The sequence below is a fragment of the Podarcis muralis genome, chromosome 7, assembly GCF_964188315.1.
Source record: "Podarcis muralis chromosome 7, rPodMur119.hap1.1, whole genome shotgun sequence".
Classification (NCBI taxonomy): domain Eukaryota; kingdom Metazoa; phylum Chordata; class Lepidosauria; order Squamata; family Lacertidae; genus Podarcis; species Podarcis muralis.
Window position 1 is genome coordinate 58,167,622 of NC_135661.1, and position 11,916 is coordinate 58,179,537.

Here is an 11,916-nt window from a genome sequence, read left to right on the forward strand (position 1 = left end):
GGCTTTTTTAAAAATCTGCCTTTTCAAACTACGTAGCTCTCAGAGTTGTAATACATTTTTTTAAAAAGAGAAATCCTAATTTTGAATTCACATTCCAAATGTTTGCCAAATTTTGCGCCTCTGCCCAGTCCCAAGGCAAAACTCTCATGACCCTGAGCTCAATCTCCTACTAAAAGGGCTGGGGAACCAACACCCATATGCCACTTCCTGAGAGTTCACAGGGCTTGACTCAGGTGCAGCGCTTGGGTGTATGGGTGTCAAAAAAGAAGTATCAAAACCCTGCAAGAAGAAAAACTGGATGTGGCAATCTTTCTTTCCTTCAAAAGTTTCATCTCTCTGAATTTTGTGACACAACTCCCCAAGCAAAATGCATACATGAGGGGAAAGTGTGCATGAAAAACCTGAAAGATGCATTAAATTAGAGGGAAACGCCTGCAAAAATGTGCGTAAAATGTAGGCCTCAGGAGAAATTTACACTAAAATGCTGATGAATGTTCACAAGAACCTTTATTTTTTAAAAAAACCAAAAAACTCACTAACTATGCTGAACTGAATTCAAGACAGGAAAAAAATGAGAAACCGAATTTGAGGAACCTGCCCACCCCAACTGTTAATTACGTGCATTAAAACAATTGTGCACAATTTCTCTTATTCTGCAGCATCTGCTTTATTCTGAATTTTTGCACAATTAACTCTGCTGGGAGTGGGGCAAAAAGGGAAGTGAGCGCTGAGGGCATCTTGACCACTGGAAATGCCATCCCATAACTCTTTTGGCTTCTGACAGGGTTTGCTGCTGCTGCTGCTGCTGCTGTTCAATGAAACCTTTGATTGTCAGAAAGCTAAATTTTTCATCCAAGGCCCCACCTAGTGGCTTTTGTGCCTTCCCTCAGTATTGCACCAGGTACCAAAGGGCCCGGCTTCATTTTTTCCCGCAGGGAGAAAACGAGGGAGGCTTTTTGCAATGGCCTTTACAAAAGGAGAGGAGTCCCATCCAGCAAACCCAATTTTATAAAAATCCAGCCAACGGACCATGGAAACAGGAGCACAAAAGATATTAAATGTTGCCACCAGCTAGGAAATGCCTGCATCTTCCAAAGTACAACTGCAGAAAAATTCCTTCCATACTTGTTGCACAATTCTATTTAATGACAGGTTGTCAAATAAGCTAGCTGACAGGTGAACAAAGAGCTGAGGAGGGAGAAGAAGATAAGGCACAGAGGCTGCTGGCTGTGTGTTGGTGATGAGGACTGTGAGGGCTACTAGCCATAGGTGGCTATGCTCTGCCTCCACAGCTGGTGGCAGCAATGCTTCTGAATACCAGTTGCTGGAAACCACAGGAGAGGAGAGGGCTCTTGTCCTCAAGTCTAAGACCAGCAAGATCCAGGTTCAAATCCTTGCTCAGCCACGAAGCTCACCATGGACTGATGACTTTCCCCCAGCCTGACCTACCTCACAGGGTTGTTTTGAGGTTCTAATGGGATGTAAGGAGAACCAACATGAGAAAAGGGGAAGGAAAGTATAATAAATAAGCAACTGCTGTGCCCAAACACACCGCTTTCCTTCTGTGCTTTTGGCCCAGAGCTGCCACCTGGCCGGTTGTCAGCCACCTGTCCTCCTGCTGCCGCCCATCACAGTGTTTGGCTTCTCTGTTGCTTCTTGTTTTCTCTGCAACTCTTTCTCCACAGCCTGTTGCTCCTCTGACAAGAAGAGGCAGAGATTTCCAGAGCTGTCAGATGCTGCCATCTATGGCAAAGAGCTTTGCAGAGAGGAGGAGGAGAACAAGCAACCGCAAAAGAGCTTTGAGGCTCAAGAGTCTGGCACACACCCCAGATTTTTACTGGGAACTTCCAGCAGGGCTCCATCCACCCCAGGGCCATTTCTGCTCTTTGCCACATCTCCTCACAGAGCACAATGGTCCCTGTGAATTTCTGTGGTGCGGAAGTCTGCAGTGAGGAATCGGAAGCCCATCCCAGACACAGAATTTCATCTTTACCATTCTGGGAGTTTGTGCCATTTCATTGTCATGCAGCTCACGCCAGTCCCTTTGAGCGATTAGCCGCACCTAGAATGAATCACAGGCATGGGGAGGCTGGGATCCTGATATCACCCTCCCTCCCTGGCACCTGCACATTGGTAAGCATTTAGCGATCGGGGTGGAGCAGGAGATCAAAATCCCCGCCTACTTAATTTAGTTCTATATACAGAATGAATTCTGCAAAGGGGTCACATCTTTCTTTGAAACTTCCTGCTCGGTTTTTCACTTGTCTGTGTTATTTGTTTGTTTGTTTGTTTATTGTGTCTATACACCACCTTTTTTCCTCAAAGGAGCAAAAAGTGGCCTACATGTATCTCCGCTCTCCCCCATTTTATCCTCACAACAACCCTGTGAGGTAGGTTAGGCTGAGAGGCTGTCCCTGGCCCTCAAATGAGATTCATGACCAAGTGGGGATTTGAACCCTGGTCTTCCAGGTCACAATCCAGCCACTACACTGCACTGCCCCTCTGTTTATTCAGTGGGCGCAAGCTCCCCCAACCAGGTGCCCTCCAGATGGTTTGAACTACAAATTCCAGCTGGCAATGAGAACTGTTGCTGGTCTTCACCATGCAGGCGGCAGCCTTTGTCCATGTAGCCCTGTTTTGCCCACTCGGACTGGCAGCGCGTCTCCAAGGCCTTGGACAGAGATGGGTGGGACTCTTTGCCCCCCTCTGCTATCTTTTTAATTGGAGATGCTGCCGGAGAATGAACTGGAGGGTCTTCTGCATGCGAAGCAGCTGCTCTGCAGCGGAGCCAGAGACCCTCCCCTGCCTCTGCAATCATAACTGATGCCTCGTGCTGCGAGGTGGGAAGCTCTTAAATTCATATTCTACGCTCTGTGATTAGCAGAGTCCAAATTCCTCTTCTAACTCCAGCCCATCAAGCACAACATTGAAATGATCAGTTGCGGCAAGAAAGGGAGGCGGTTGAAGTTAAGACGCAGGGAACTCCGACCCGCTCACTGCAGGGAGGAGGAGGGGGGGTTGCCTGAACAGAAGATGAGCTACTGAATACTGACAGGTTGCCATCCAGCCTCTGTTTACAACCTCCAACAAAGGAGAGTCCACCAATTCTGAGGGAGTCCATTTCACTGTCAAACAGCCCTGAGTTGGAATCTTCTTTCTCGTCATTTGAATCCATTTGTTCGGGTCCTGTCCTCCAAAGCAGCTGAAAACAACCCCTTTGGATATTTGAAGACAGCCATCATATGACCCACAGTCTTCTCCAGGCTAAACATACCCAATTCCCACAGCCGTCCCTCATAAGGCTTGGTTCCCAGGCCCCTTATCATCTTGTTCGCCCTCCTCTGCACAGAGCCAGACTTCCAGTTTTGTTCCCTGTAAGGTGCCCAGGGAAGGGTTGAAATGGGGACTTTTCTCAGTGGGACCCCAGAGGCACCTGACTCTCTGTGCCATTGTAGCAGCTGGCCTGAAGCACTGCTGCCTCTTGTGGCCGGAGGCTGATATTGCAGATACATGCTTAGCAGGAATCAAGCGACAGGGAGCCAATGGAGTTCCTTGTGGTCCTATAAAATTATCGATGCCTTGCAGACACAAAATGATCCACCTGAGACTGCCCCTGCTGGATGCATAAAAGGGAATCCTTCTTCACAGAACATGCAGATAAACTACGGAACTCACTTCCACAGGAGGCAGCAGCAGCCACCAACTTGAATGGCTTTAAAAGAGGATTAGACAAATGCATGGAGGAAGAGAAGGCTATATGTTCCTACTGACCATGATGTCTATGCTCTGCCACCACAGTTGGAGGCAGCAACTACTTTGGAATATCAGTTGCAGGAAGCCACAGGAGGGCAGAGGGCTCTTGTGCTCAGGTCCTATTTGCCGGTTTCCCTTAAGGGCATCTGCTTGGTCACTGTGGGAACAGGATACTACCCTGAACTAGCAAGCTCTCCTTATGTTCTTGTATTTCCTGGCCCACTTCCAGACCCCAAAGACAGACCCCAGAATCGTGGTTTTGTGGGTCCTTACAAGTGATTGAATTGCACAGCTGAAGCCCTATAAATGCTCCAAGGGGTCTTCCGGGATGCAGCTGGTCACCTCCTGCCCCCTATGGGCCTGTTTCCCCCCCCCCCCAGTCCCCCTGCCATGTACCCCTTCTCCCTGAGCCACTCACCCCGCTCCCGGTCTGAATGGCAGAACAGTTAATAAGGAGTGCTTTTCCTCTATTCTACTCAGAGCCGTGATGGAAAATACATTGGCTGGAAGTGAGACAAAAATCAATAGCCCATTCCATTTAACAGGGCGACTGCCACAGTAACTAGATTGAAGTGGATTAGGTGCCTGCTGTTTGGCTGACCCAGGCAGCCGCAGCATTCCAGGGCAGGCGCAGAGGACTGGCCTGCCGCAACAGCCTGGAACCCCACCTGCTCTTATCTATTAAATACCAAGCGCCCAGCAAGCGAGCGAATGAAAGAGCAAGCGCTCTTCCTCTCAGGCTTGTCACCGTTTGCTTTCCCCGGCTGCGGAAGGAGCAAAGTCTACAGCGGCATTACTAGATTCATGGGCAGCTTGCAATATCGCCCAGCTTTCAGAAAGCGGGGGGGGGGGATTAATGTGAGGTGCCAAGCCCAAGGAGTTTGGGCTCTGTGGAGAGGAGGGGGATCTGGATTAACCCCCCCCCCCCAGGGGTGCCTGTTGCACATGTGGTGTGCTGATCAAGGTGTTTATTATGAAGCAGGTGGCCAAGGACGCAGGTTCAGCCTGTGTTTGCTAGACAGGGCGCCACAGAAAAGAGATGACTTTTTATTTTATTTAGTTATTTCATAATATATATACACCATTTGATTGTTGCTGGGTTGTTGTTGTTTTAAAAAAAGTGAAGTGGTTTACAAAGAGAATAAAACAATGAAATTATCAATAGAACAGCATTCAAAAGATAAAATCAGCAGTAAACTAAAAACAGATCATCACATGCATCAACATTCTGCAAGTCTGGGTAAAAGCAATAATAATAACTTTACAGTTTGTACCCTGCCCATCTGATCAGGTTGTTTGTCTAAACAATAATGTTTTTCGCAGGCACCGAAAAGAGTCCAGTGAGGGCACCTGTCTGATGTCAATAGGCAGGGAGTTCCAGAGTGTACAATAGAGGGGGAAATGTCAGGGTGCTCAGTCCGTGCTTTAGAGGAAGGAGGGGATCTGTGCTGCAGTGTAGTCTCATCTCAAATTCAGTTGTGATTCTGCCTGCATTTACATAAAGGGGCAAAAGCTTTCCCTCTCCCTCTTCTCATGGGAGAGGGAACTTTTGCAGGAAATCACATCGCCGTTTGGAATGGAGGGCTGAGGTGGACAAGAGCAGCACTCAGAGAAAGATTAATCAGAAGCTGTGAACACGTGAATGCAAGCCACAAGCTGGGAAAGCTTGACGCCCCCTGAGGTCAAATGACGCCCCCTGAGGTCACTTGACGCCCCCTGAGGTCAAATGACTCCAGGCAAACCCAGGTGGATCTTCAGGATCAGGACGCTGAAGATAGAGAAAGCCTGGGGAAGATGATCGAAATCAGTCACCCAGCATCCCAAGGGGGAAGACAGCTGTCAAAGGATATGAAAACTTCGCATGTTAATAATCCTTACAATTTTGCCAAAGACTTAATGCCCAGCCTGTCAGTAACACTGACAGAAGCTATTATGGAAACAAGATTGGAATATTTCAGTAGCACCGGCATCACCAAGGCTTGGCTGCAGATGGGACACACTCTCTCTCACATACACACGAGAGAGAGAGAGAGAGAGAGAGAGAGAGAGAGAGAGAGAGAGAGGCCTTATCTTGGATGCACGACACCAGCAGAGCGGCTGGGAACGGGCTGGATAATTGCAGATGAGATTAATTCACTCTGTATAGATTTTTCCCTTAGTGCATTTTAATTAACTGTTTGAATCAGCAAGCCTTTTCCCCAAAACATCGTTACATCTTTATTAATATTATTATGGCACTTTTTCTTCATGTTCTATCTCTCTCCCTCCATCTCTCTTCCTCTGCCTCTCTCGGCTCTTGAGCATGGACAAAATCCGGATCTTGGATAGATGTGGATTTCTTCTCCTCTGTGTTATCAAGGTCTGCCATCGCTAGAGCAGGATTTCCCATCCTCCTCGTATTGGATTCCCCAGCAGCAGCCCCCCCTTTCCCTCTCCTTCCCCCGCAGAATGCAGATTGGCTCACTCACTTACTCACCATCTGGAGCTCTGTGCCGCCCCTCTTGGCAGATCACCTGCTCACTGCTCAGGGCCCACACCTCCAAAGGTCAGATCAAGGTGTGGCCCTGATTACCTAGCAGAGGGAGATGTGGACCCCCCCCCCCACCAGCTGAAAATGGGAGCAAACAGAACACACCAAAATAGCAGGATTTGACCAGTTAGTCAAACCAGTTAGCTTTGCAGAGGAGCTACCCTTGGAAAATAAGGCCAAGTCTATGTTTCAGCATGTCCTGCATTCTTTGGAGAGACTAAAGAGTTCTGGTCCAGGATCAATGTAGCCCCCTCACTTTACTACCCAAGTCCTTGCAGTTTTAATTGATAATTGATTCTGAAAATTTCCAAGGAAGCCTGTGGTCCCCTCTCCCCGCCCCTCACCACCTTGGTTGTTGTTTTTTAAAAGCAAGAACAAATAATCTCATTTTTCAAGGGCTAAAATATAATTATGAGCTTTGTCTACACGAATTCCCAGAGGGGTGGCAGGCTTCCTCCTAATGTTGTAACAGAAAAGGCAAACATCATACGTAATTAAAGGAGCCCACTTAATATATTGCCGGCAATTATGTTATTAGCGAGACGCAGAATTGAGGCATTAAAACAGCAGAAAGCAAGAAGACGCTCTATTCTGACGCATTTTTCATTACCGCAACCCTGCCTCGCAGGGCTGTTGTGGGGATGAATGAGAGAGGAAATTCACAGTGCTCTGCATGCTAAACAGGCCATAAAACTGGAGAATAATCGGGCAGCAGTGATTAAAAAGTAAGATAATATCACAGGAGCTAACAGGGGCATTATTACACAGTGTTGTGTGAGCAAATTAAAAGCAAGCCAATTCTGAGTGCACATTATGGAGAACATCCTGGTGGTGAGAGCTATTTGACAGTGGAATGGACTCCCTCAGAAGGTGGTGGACTCTCCTTCATTGGAGGAGCAGAGGCTGGATGGCCATCTGCCAGGGATTCCTTTGCTGTGACTCCTGCATTACAGGGGTTGTGCTAGATGACCCTGGGTCCCTTTCCAACTCTACCATGCAGATGTATAGGAAGAGAGGGGAGGCAGCCTGATTCAAAATTCCTGGTTGGCTTCCAAAAAAGAACATCTCAAGGGGATGTGAACAAGCTAGACGTCCAGCTCTGGGTTGCCCACTCAGTGAGGAAGGGAGGTGTGAGGCCAGCCTTGCCCCCCCCCCACCCAAACCCTCCACACTGGCTGGGCTGGACACACCACCTTGCTTTGCTTGCAGGTAACTGCTGCATCTCACAGCCAGCAATCTCAGCCTGGGCACAGGAGGATCCCAGATCTGCATGCAAGATGGGAGGCAACGCAAGCCAAACCCGCCCCCCACCTCGTTGCCTCCAGGAAAGGCCCAGTGGAATGCCCCTATTTCCCTCTCCTTTTTACCCAAGTAAGAGTCCCGAACAGACACATGCAATCTTGCAGACGGGAGATTCAGGCTCCGTGAGTGATCCAAACCAGGCAGCCAATCATGATGCTCAATTAAAGTGAGGAGGAAGGGAGGGGGGACGGACCACCAGGGGCTGCGTTGGAAAGAAGCACAAGAAACATTCTCTAGCTCTCAAGTTCTCAATGTGGCTCCCAAAGGCACCACAGTGACCCTCTGATCTACCCCTTGCCACCCACCAATTGCCCCTCCCAATTTTAATATATGTAAAATAATAATACAGTGGTACCTCTGGTTAATTCGTTCTGGAGGTCCATTCTTAACCTGAAACTGTTCTTAACCTGAGTTACCACTTCAGCTAATGGGGCCTCCTGCTGCCGCTGCGCCGCCAGAGCATGATTTCTGTTCTCATCCTGAAGCAAAGTTCTTAACCTGAAGCACTATTTCTGAGTTAGCGGAGTCTGTAACCTGAAGCGTCTGTAACCTGAAGCATCTGTAACCCGAGGTAACACTGTAATGTGTGTTTCCTTTTGTATTTGCATTGGTTGGAGGGGGTGCATATTTTTTGAGGTGCAGGACTGCTTTTTTTCCACCTGAGCTTTTTTTCTTCTGGGGTATGTGTTTTGCTCGTTGGGAAGGAGAGGTCCTGAGTATCTCTCTCCCTCTTTCTCTTTTTCTTTTACAAAATGGGTATTTAGTGCTGCCCATGAAACTTTCTTAGGTCTCCAGTTCTGCCTCCAGATTCAAAATTCTGGGGGACCCCTGCTCTGAATTCATCCCCTCAGAGGGACAAGTGAGTGGGGTGTGAGCCTACAGACCATCTCAGGGTCAGCTGAGGGAAGGTGGGGGGTCAGTTGCTGGAAGGAGGGGGCAAGGAGCCTGAGGCACCCTGGGGCCAAATGTAGCCCTCCCAGCTAATCTATCTGGATTCTCCGCAAGCCATGCCCCCTCACTGGCTCAGCTCTGCACCATCCTCTTGTGCTTTTGTCTCACTGGGATGTGCCCTTGGCTTGCAATGCTGTCTCTGGCTTGCCTCTGTGTGTGCTCACACTCATACGCAGGCGGGTGCAAAAATGTCAGGCCTCTGCATGGCTGAAATGTAGCCCTGCTGTACAGTCACATTTAGGGATGGGGGGGGGCGATTTGACTCGGTTCACTTTTAGCGGCAAACATCCCAAACTCCCGCTTTCCGAAATAATACGGGAACCAAAATGCAGGAATTCGCATTTATCTGAATTTTTCAAAAATGTACTCCAACCAAGCAATGTTTACAAAAACAAACTGGGAAGGGGAAGGTTGTTCATCAGAATGAATGTGTCATTGAAAAGAGCATGCAGGAAAATGAATTATATTTGAAGAAATTGCTTGACCTAAGGTACGCATCATTAGGAGAAATCAACACTGAACTGCTTGTGAATTTTCATGAGAATTTTTTAAAAATGAAATTTGATGAAGAATGTAGAGAACCAAACGTAAAATTGGATGTATAAGAAGCTGAGAGAATCCAAAGGGACAGGCCCACCCATCCCTTGCCACATCAGTTGCCTCACCCAGTTTTGCATCTGGCCCCCTCCAGTTTTGTATGTGGCCCCCAGAAGGCTGACCACTAGGGAATGCAACCCTTGGGCTGAAAAATTTCCTTAACACTGATGTTGGGAAATATACACATACCCAGCATTTATCTCCATATAGTCGGGGGGGGGGGAGAAGATGGCCAGCTGGAAGGGAATCCATGGGGCAGAAGGGACTATGAGGGAAACTGCAGGTAGGCAGAAAGATCTGCTTTATTAACACATGTTCAGCCCCAGGAAATACAATTAAAATGTGATAACTGAGAGAATGTTTGCTCATCCAGTCCTGTTAGACAGGACTTGTGGATTTTGAGGGCTGTCACTGGGAAGCGGAGTTCATAGCTTATTAGAACTGGATAGAAAAACTTCGAAAGGGACTGGCCTGTCATCAGCAGCGTGTCTTCACAGAAATGTTGTCTTTTCCGTTATTAATTTCATATAGCCCAGGCAGCATTCAGAACGCTGTCTTAAGTTTCATTCTATCTGTCCATTTGCCCTCTTTTCCTGACGCTGACTTTTTAATTTAATTTAATGTTACACCTGTCTTTCAGGCTGGATGGTGTTTCCACCTCGTGCCTTTTAGCTGCATTTTAAACAGAGCGGGTTTGATCCAGCCAGATTTAAGCACTTCCATTTCAGCATTGACTTCAGCAGGAGAGCACTGCAACATGAGACTCTGTGATGTTGCTTTGAAGGGAGTTGGACTAGATTAGCCTTTGGGTCCCTCGCAACACTACAATTCTATGATTCTATGGCGTTGCCTGAAGCTGGGGGCTTTTGCCTTTGATAAATTAACACAAGTACACACACTAATAATAATAAAAACAATCAGGCAGCATTTGAACCCGGTCCTGTTGACTACCTGGATGATATCTTGGCAGGAAATTTATGGCAGAATTCTATCAGTTTTAACACTTACAAGCAGCCCAGACTTCAAGAGCTAAGTTTAGATGAGGGCTATTAAGTACTGTCGAGTGAGACCCGGAGGACACTATAAAGGGGAGGGGAGGCATTAAATTCAGGCACTGAAATGCAGAGGTCAAGGCCATCTGCACACACACACACTTCCAGCATCTGCTCCAGTTGTGCCTTCTGCAAGCAGAGAGGGCTTTCCGCCGCTGCAGCTTTCTGGCTCAACGCTCGGGAGTCACCTCCATAAACATTTGTTTTAGGTCAGCTTCGGAGTGTAAACACTCCTGTTCACACTGCTCAGGGGCTGAAATTATTTAGATGTTGACACTGAAACAGGCTAAGCTACTGATCTGTTTGAAAAATGCTTGCACCAGGCAGAGCCTGCAGGGCCCGGTAATCTCTGCGCAAAGTTTATACAAGCACCAGCTGTTGAGGGGAGTAAATTGAGAGGATAAACACACAGTGTCAAAAGCCTTGGCTCCGTGGGGTGGGGCAGGGGGGGGCACGTGAGCTCCCTCCTGGGACCCAGAGGTGCTCTTCAGTGCTGAAGCATACCTGCCAAGCTGACTGGCTGAGGATCGTCATCCCAGATGTACAACTCAACACTGACCGCAACATGCTCAGAGGCAACTCAACCGTGTTTCCACCAACTTCATTTCCACCAGCACCCCTACTTTCTCCTTCAGAGTTCGGCTGCAATAGTGTCTGGTCATTCCCTCCCCTCAAGGAACCCAGAAACTGTTGTTTTGTGGAGATGGGGGACTGGGAGCTCTGTAGTGGAGGGTTCGTGGTGCCTTCCTCACACCACAATTCCCAGATCCTTTAGGGGGAAGCCATAAGACTTACATAGATATAAATGTGTTGTGCTCATGTGCTTTGCCCATTTCTCATACAAATGTGCCGCTGCTGTCCTCCTTGCGGGATTCTGCTTTGGGGTTGTGTTTTGAAAGAAACCTGTGCTTCTGTTTTAAAAAAGCAAGCAAACAAACTTTGTGCAATTGCACCCACAATTCTCCTCAGCATGCACAAATAATGTTGCTGTTACATGCAAAAAGCAGGGGCAGGATTATGCATCAGCCAAAGTGGTGCAAGATCAGAAACAAGCATGAGTGATGGAATCTATGGCGAATGGAACCTGCTGATCTGCCCAACTATCTCTTGATGTTGCAGTCAGCTCCTGGTGAGCATGCTTGTGTCTTGTGAACTGGACCCAGGTGATCTGATTATGGGACTAGAAAGGACCAAAAGGTGATCTAGTCCAAGCACATCCTGTCTGCCCAACAGCCCCTATCTAGGAACCATTTCATGGCATCAATCCACAGGGTGACACAGAACAAACAGCAGCCCTGCAGTTTTATCATATGGGTCAAGGAACCTCCTGGAGTCAGGAAGACAAACAAGGGATATTCATTCATTAACCGTGGAAAGTGCCCTTTTCAGATACTGAAGGGTTTCTAATGGATTGCTTGATTGATGAATCGGTTAAAAAAGTAAATGATCAACTGAAAATCTTCTAATGGGTTGACTGTTCTAATCATCGCTAAAGATGGCCAAGTCATTGTAATCAGCAGAGGCAAATGAGCCAATGTAGCAGAGTAGAGGGGATTTAATTTGGATTGCAAAAGAAAAGCCGCCACACACTGTTCAAAGAAAAGGCCATCTTTAGTGTTTTCTTCTTTTATTCCTTAGTCCGGTCGACACAACAGAACAACAGCGAGTGCCTCAAAAATAAGCAAGGGGGCCTGGGCTCCTAATTCACATCCACACTGATTGTAAGAATAT